This window comes from Arachis stenosperma, chromosome 3 (genome assembly GCF_014773155.1).
Source record: "Arachis stenosperma cultivar V10309 chromosome 3, arast.V10309.gnm1.PFL2, whole genome shotgun sequence".
Lineage (NCBI taxonomy): Eukaryota > Viridiplantae > Streptophyta > Magnoliopsida > Fabales > Fabaceae > Arachis > Arachis stenosperma.
This window is the reverse complement of record NC_080379.1, coordinates 24,343,549-24,352,644: the sequence shown is the minus strand read 5'-3', so window position 1 is coordinate 24,352,644 and position 9,096 is coordinate 24,343,549.

Sequence of the window (9,096 nt, the reverse complement as noted above, 5' to 3'; positions counted from 1 at the left end):
GGATCCCCATAGATAGTGCCAAATTTTCATACCTTTTGGTGAGGTTACGAGCTAAGAACATTCGAATATCCTAATCTAACAACGTCGGAAATGACTTTATTAGTCTTAATGACTTAGCCGCTATGTAATAACATCATTTTTTTATTTATTCGTCTTCTTCTTACGCCATTCTTGTCCAAAACAAGATGATAGACAACCAATAGTTTCAGCAAAATGGACGTGTTGCATCTAATGTTTAGTTACATGACGACGAAGCAAGTATTCCAATTCCAAATTACAATACCTTCAGAGTTCATCTCGAACTGACCTAACTACCAAGTCTCAATGTAGGAATCTCTCCTTTGACTTGGAGACTAAACTCTTCAGTCCCTTGATTTGACGGTTATCAACATGGTGTATGTAGTTTCCAAACTAATAATTACTTACATATCTGGAATAAGCTCCTAAAGTGGTGATTACAAACACACTAAATCTCCAAGATCTAATCTTTAAGCTCTCTATAATATCCAAAATAGATATGAATCACTAAATCTCATAGAAAAAACTACCAAAAGTACCCATGAAGTTTATGAACGCTGACAAAAGTACCCATAAACTAAGAAAATTAACGCAGTACCCATGAAAGATGGATTCCGTATGACAAAGTATCCAAATCCTAAATTTTTATTGATTTTTTAATAAAATTTCCAAACTACCCACCCTTACCTCATTCTACCGTCACTCCCTCTCTTCTCACTTCTTCCTATCTCCTCACTTATCCCTCTCTCAAAAACCCTCACAGAGTCTTCTCCCTTTCACTCTTAAGGTGACTACAACACCTTCATCGCGCGTCTGTGACCCAACTTGAAGAGAATATCACCGTGGCGCACCTGTTGCAGCTGAGGAGAACGTCATCGTGGCACGCCTGACCTAGCAGAGGAGAATACCATCGTCGCACGCCTGAGAAGAGAGAGGGGTCGTGGTGCTTTTGCATGCAGGAAGAGGGTTCGGTAAAGAGAAATCAAAGAAGAAAGGGAGGTGGCACCGTGGATGGAGGTTCTGCCATTGACGATGTTACAGCTGGCGAAGAAAAGGTATTTCTTATTCTTTTTTTAAACATTTTTTATTTCATTTTTCTTCTTTTCAGAAATTGATTTAGTTACTACTAAAATGATATTGTTCTATTTTTTTTTAAATCTGCTTTTATTTTTTAGGAAGACTGAGATTGATTTACAGAAGATTAGGTTTATGGCTACTTCTACTTCTGATTTTTGCTAAAATAAATTTCAAATTTGATGAATGGATTTGTTGATTTTTTATAGTTGATGGCTGTTTCTACTTCTAGTTTTGCTAAAGTAAATTGAAATTGGATGAATGAATTTGAAAATTTTTATATGTTGAGTATTTTTTGGTGATTGATAGATTTGGTTTGGGTATGGATTGTAAACTTATGAGTGAATCGGTTGAGGTCCGATCCTTCACCATCACCACCACCACTACCATTGATTTCGGTCTGGTTTGTTGTAGGAGTAGTTTTGGACTCCATGACAAGAGTTGGTGCATATTGGGTTATGAAAGGTTGAAAAAGTGAGTTGAGGTTGAGTGTAGGGTAGTTTAGGAATTTTATTAAAAAATCAACAAAAATTTAGGATTTGGATACTTTTGTCATACAAAATCCATCTTTCATGGGTACAGCGTTAATTTCCTTAGTTTACGGGTAATTTTGTCAGCGTTCGTAAACTTCATGAGTACTTTTAGTAGTTTTTCCAATCTCATAATTCTTTTATTAGTTTTTCACTAACTTATTCATCAGAGTCTTTATAAATATTCCTATCTCACGAAATATATCATGTGAAGTATTTTCTGAATTTTCTTAATATTCAAACTAAAATATTATTATTTTCATAAGGGCCTTTTTTTCTCCTACGATATTCCTTAACCTGATAGGTCAAGAATTAATCTATCACTAGCCAATAATAGATTGCTGCATGCACAAGGCGAGATTTAAACCTTTGACACTTGTTTAAATGGACTAATGAGCTAACCAGTGGACCAACCCAACTTGATTAACTTAAGGGTTTTTTAATAGTGAGAATTAGAAAAAATTATAAAATAGAGATTAAAAAAAATCAAGATAACTTGAAATAATAATAATAATAAGACTAAACCACCAAAAGTAACCATGAAATATTGATTCGCTGACAAAAGTAACCATGGAAGATCAAAACTCCTTAGATACTCCAATTAATTTGCTCCGTTTGTCAAAAATAGCCAAGTCTGATGTAGCCTTAGCAGAGTGGCATACATGGACTGTTTACGTTGACGATTATATGTGTACTCAGTACCATTTAGGGTCAATTTAAACTCTAATTCTTCGTTCTTCTCAGTTGGAACCCAATTTTCGTAGGGTAACCCGAGCACAGGCATCCAAGGTAACTACAAGTGAAGAACCCTAATTCCTGAATTAATTTATGCTCATAGAATTTGAGCAATGTCAAGGAGAGAGGTAACTACAAGTGAAGGAAGCAAATTTTCAGGAGTTCACATTTGAAGATGAAGAAGAAGAAAATTATGGATGGAAGATGTCACTGTGATGAGTATGTTGTCTTGTTGGAATCTTTGACGGTTACTAATCCTGTAAGATGGTTCATTTGTTGCCCCCTTTTCGAAGGTAAGGAACATTATTTATGATAATTAGACAAGTATAGGGTTTCTTTGCATCTCTGATATTTTGATTTTTTGGCTTCTGTACAGTCGAGATTGCCATTATTTTGTTTGGGTTGATGAAATTGATGGGGGATGGCAAAGTTTGGCATGGTATTTGATTAGAAGAATCAATGAGCATGAATGTGGTGTTACTAATCAAGATGTATCAATTGCTCCAACAGACCAGGGAGAGAAATGTTAACATGGCCACTTAGGTTGAGAAGAAGATTGAAGATGAAATCAAAGCTATGAGAGTATGGCTTGTATTCGTGTCTTTAGGATTGTTTCTGCATTTTTGTAATGGTCATGTATCAGTGATTGGTCAACGTTGAACCTGCATCATCCCCTGTCCAGAATGGCCTCCAACTACTACTCTGTTTCTTATTTTTTCTCCAATCTACTCTGCTGTATTGGACAAAGCTGTCCATTGTATCCCCTCAACTCCTTCTTATTTCTAGTCAAAATTCTTATAACATAACACCTTATCTCTTCCAGGAGGGTAATGATTGGCTTTTCCCTAAACTTCTTACACTTAGAGTTAAAAATTTCACTGTTGTTGTTGGTGATATTTTTCACCTTTGGCCATTCACTAAAGTGGGATCTTGACCATTGTTTTGGTGGAATGCGGCTCAGATACTCCCAAGCATGTGGGTTTTTTCTGATTGTTGTCATGGCTGCTGCAAAGTCTTGGGGGTGGTACTCCTTGCACACAACCCTTATAACTTAGAGGTTACAATTATTGAATAACTTAGTTCATAAAAGTATTACCTCATAGAGTACGCCTCTAAACACGGTCTGTTGGAGAAGCAGCAACCTCCTTCTCCAAATCAGAGTACAATGGGAATATACTAGAAAAGAAGAAGATGAAAAAATGCTCTGTTAGGGCATGATTGATGTCGCGCTCAAGGGAGGGGTAACACCACTTTCTGTTCTTCTAATTTCAATGCTTGAAAGAGTAACGTTTTCTTTTTTAATAAACTAAATAAATACAATTTTTAAAAAAAATCAACATAAGACATCATTTTTTTGCCACGTTGCAATGGATGTGGACACATTGTATAATTTAACATTATTTTATTAATATTTGGTCACATTTGACAAACGGAGCACATCAATTGTGGATATCTAATTTGATCTTTCATTATTACTTTTGTCAACGAATCAATTTTTCATGGTTACTTTTAGTGGTTTAATCTAATAATAATAATGAATCATGCTAGATACAAAATAACTTGAATTAGCAATAAACGCTGTCACTTTAAATTTTAATTGATGATAAGAATTCAATGGCATAGTTCCTTTTCTGTTCAAGGCACTATGGAACAATCAGTATTCATAATATTCATTATTCACCACCACTATATAGTTTTTTTTTATTTATAAAATAAAAAAGTTATTATTTTTTTCAATATGATTTTTGGACTTTAATTTTTTAAATACGATTTTTTTTACATTTAAGTAAATTTACCAGACCCCCGGCAAACTTTATAAAAATTGGCAAGTTTGCTTAATCCCAGCGAACTCCCTTTTAAGTTTTTTCAATTTCACGTTTTTAATTTATTATCATCATCTCCAAATAGTATATAAATCTACAAACAGTATATAAGAATACACAAAAATACATAGATAACAAGCATGACTTCTTTAATGATTTTTTTAATTATAAATTAAAAAAATAAGCTATATTTAACAATGGCAACCATTGTTATCGTCTCTAAAAATATATAGGTACATCGAAATAAGCCATATTTAACAAGAATTTTTTTAATTATAAATTAAAAAAAATAACTATTCCCAAAAATAACAAGGATTGTTATCGTATGTACTTTTTGTGTACTCTTAGATTGCGTTTATTTTTAAGAACAAGACAGGACAAAACACTGAAGACAAGACCTAAAGGACAGAAACATAAAATTTTGTATTTTTGTATTATGTTCAGTGATAAATTAGAACAAATTAGAAAAATTCAATTTATTCTTTCTTTATTCAAAAAATTTGAGATGAAAAATATAATTATAAAAAACTTAATAAGAATAATGAAAGAAAAAATGAAAAATAAATTGTGTTCTTTGTTAGTGTTTTCGTATCATTTCTATCAGGATAGACACAAAATACACTAGTTCAGCATTTCTAGACACATTATATCTGTCTATGTCTCCTCTACTAAACACAATTTTATAAACAAACACAATTTTATGTATTCTGAAATCATAATAATAATTATCATTGTTAACTTTTTAATCTAATCTAATATTCCTTTTCAGGTGATAGTGATGTTCTACGCTTGTACTCCACACTAATATAATATTCCTTTTCTTTTGATTAGGCAAATCGTGAATCCGGCTGCGTTCTTTTTGCTATTTAAAATTTTATGTTAAATTTTTTTCTAAAGAAAAAATAAAAAAATCAAACTTTGGTTTTACATATTTTTTTTGGTTTGATGGTTCAAAATCTTCTACAACTTTCTAATTAACCTATGTCAAGTAAAATTATGGACAATTTACATATATAAAATGGTTTGAAACAAAATTTATTCAAATGTCTTAATTAAAATCTGATTACTTTTATGTCTTATTTCGTATTTATGTAAATTGTGGAAGGTTGATAAGAACTAACAAATTTAAATAGTTTGTGGAGGCTGAAATGATTTCCGAGGAGAATCAGCTTCAAGCTAATTTATGGCAGGCTACAACGAACTAGCATGAAGCAGCATTGGAGTTTAGTGATGGGTACAATAGTGGTTCATATTCAATTTTTAAAAATGTTGGATAACATACTACTTTCATTAACTATACAATAATATCAACAAGGTCTTCTTCCACTAAATGGTCAACAATATAAATTAAACAATATTATTGTACTCTATTATGTATCATATTTATAATAAAATTGTTAATACTTAAAATTTTTTGACCACTTTAATAAAACTATAAAAGAATAAAAAAAATAAAAATAAAGAATGTTATACTTTATATTTTTTTATTAAAAAATTATAAAAATAAAGCTAAATATATAGATAATATTGTCTATGAAAGATAAGATAATAAATAAAAATAAAATAACGAATAAAGATAAGATAAGAACAATAAAAACTAAAATTGTGGTAGAATTTACATGTTATATTGGGTTGAATTTATCAATCGGTGTGAGACTTTTTTGTTGTTATCATGGATTAATGTGGACTTATATAAAAGTGGTTTAATACACCACCGCAAAGTGGTGGATGAAAGATATCAACTTGAGAAAGATGCGTACGGTGCGGCAAAGTTAGAGCTGTCGGTGGTAGAAACAGAGCAAGCAGCGATCTTCAGCGTATGCAACACAGATAAGGGAAGAGAGAGGTGCGACAGAGCTGCTGGAAGGAAATGCGAGCAGAGCTGCCGTAAAGAACCGCAAACGGAACTGCCAAAAAGAAGCGTAGACGAAACTAATAGAAGGAAGCAAAAAATATGTGATTTTTCCATCAGAGTAAGTAAGTAGCGGATTACAAAAATGTTTAATTTATTAGACTTGGAAAAACATAAGACGGAGATGATAGGCTAATCAGTGAGGTGAAAAAAAGCATCAAAGCAGTGACAATAGACAAAAAAAAATGACACAGAGAAGAAGAGTACTTTTGAAGAAGAATATGGTGCTCCCACCGGAACTAAAATAAGCTATCCTCTTCAAAGAGGATATTATCACTCTGATACCATAATAAAATTATGAAAGAATAAGAAAAAAAAGATGATGAATGTTGTATTTTGTATTTTGTATTTCTTGTTTAAAAAATTATAAAGGTAAAGCTAAATATATGGACAACATTGTCTATGAAAGATAAGATAATAAAAATAGATAAGATAATGAATAAAGATAAGACAACAAATAAAGATAAGATAAGAACAATAAAAGCTAAAATTGTGGCAAAATTTATGTATTCTGTTGAGCTGAATTTATAGGCTGGTGTGAGATTTCTTTGTTGTTGTCACGGGCTAATACGGACTAATAGAAGAGTGGTTTAATACACCTCATGTATATGATTTTTTTAGGTATTCTTTTACCTTTCACAACCTGTTCACCTTTCATCTCATTCATCCTCCTAACTATATACTCTACTAGTTTTTTTTCTCATATTTTTAAACAACCTGAAACGAGATTCTACCATTTTTTTCTCCTATAGGTGCTATGCTAACTTTCTCTCTTATATCTTCATTCTTTATTTGTTTATACATGTATGACCGCTCATTCATCTCAGGATTCTCAGCTCTACCCGATTTAACTTATATTCATTTTCATCCTTTGCTGTGCAACACACTGTTTCATAAAACATAGCCGGTCTAAGTGCGATACAATTTTTCTTTAAATTTTGAAGGTATTTTTTTGTCTATATAAAATCAGATGGACTTTGTATCTGATGTTTTACATCTTCCTAAATTTCTATAGTACCTTGTATAATATACATAGTTATCAGAATCGGATCGGACCGGTCGGTTCAACCGAAAATCCGGTAAATCAGTGGTCTAGCCAGTTCGGTTTACGATGCTGACTGTTTTTGTAATTAGACCGGTCAACGGCGGTCAAATCTGTTAAAAATCAGACGATTCAATGTGAACCGGTGCGGTTCGAGCGCATGACCCGCGTGTCTCCACGGTGCACCAGCGGACATGCTGAATCACAATAGAAGCACCTTGTGAATTAATTCACAAAAACGCAGCACCTAGGACTCGAACTCGGAACCTCCTATAAAAGCCAAACATTCTTCTTTGTAAATTATAGGCTAATAATAAAATATATAATAACAAAGTTCACATGAGAATGCTTAAACCTACAACCATACGCTAGTTCATATATGTAAGATTAATTTTATTTATATGTAATTTTTTTAGATTAAACCCATTAAATTAAAAGCTAATAATTTATATAAATTATATATATATATATACATATATATATATATATATATATATCATATTAAAGTAATAAGCTAATGAAATTTATATATAATTTATTTAAATTTAAATAATATAAAATATTAAACACTAATTTTTATTTTTTAATAAATATTGTATTATAATTTTATATATTTATTTAATTATTACTGGGTTAAACGGTTCGACCACTGACCCATCGGTTAAACTACTAACTTAGTGATCCAATAATTTCACCGAGTCGATTACCAGTTCGATTTTGATAACTATGATAATACACTTAAGATATTTAAAATACCTTACTTGCGTTAAGATAGTTTCTCCAATTTTCATTTAGGTGCTATCGTTTTTTCTCGCCTACCAAATTTACATTCTATAAATACTGTTTTATCGTGACTTATGCTCAAATCGTAGCCTTCTAAAATTCCTCTTTACAATTTTAACTTCTGATTTAAATCTTTCATTATTTTTTCTATAGAAACGAGGTTATTGGCAAAAACATTTACCATGGCATTAGTTTCTAGATATGCTAAGAAAATACTTCTAAAACAAATGTAAAGAGATATGAATTTATAGATGATTTTTTTGTCCAATTCTATACCAATAAAAAATTCTTCTATTCTCATTAACTATATTGTATTTTAAAAAATTTTAGAATATTGTATTTTAGTATTGATAAAAATTTTAGAGTATTGTATTTTATAAAAATACTCCTATTAATTATACTATATTTTTAAAAATGTTGGAGAATAGTATGTATTTTATCATTAATAAAAATTTAAAAATATTATTTAAATATATGTTTGTATATAAATACATACATGCATAAAATAAAAATATATTTAACTATCTATCATAAAAAAATAGTAAAAAAAATACCATTTTAACATTCAAATTGGATCATGAAAAAGATGATATTTTAACCTAAATATCATATTTATTTAATAAAATACACTAAATATATGAAGATATAATCAAAATGTCATTTCTTTCCTAATTCATTTTGAATTTTTCTAATTATTTTTTATGATAGATAGTTAAATGCATTTTCATGTTATGCATTTCCGAAATATATTATGCATATACACAAATAATAATTTGATTATAAATTTTTATTTTTTATTTACCATGCAATTTTTTATTGTCACTAATAAGTAATGAGGAAGTATAGGAATCTGATGAGCGGATAATTTGTATACTTTTTGGCATTGCTTTTAGTATGTTTTTGGTAGTTTTAGTTGAGTTTTTAGTATATTTTTATTAGTTTTTAGTTAAAATTCACTTTTCTGGACTTTACTATGAGTTTGTGTGTTTTTCTGTGATTTCAGGTATTTTCTGGCTGAAATTGAGGGTCCTGAGCAAAAATCTGATCCAGAGACTGAAAAGGACTGCAGATGCTGTTGGATTCTGACCTCCCTGCACTCGAAGTGGATTTTCTGGAGCTACAGAAGCCCAATTGGCGCGCTCTCAACGGCGTTGGAAAGTAGACATCCTGGGCTTTCCA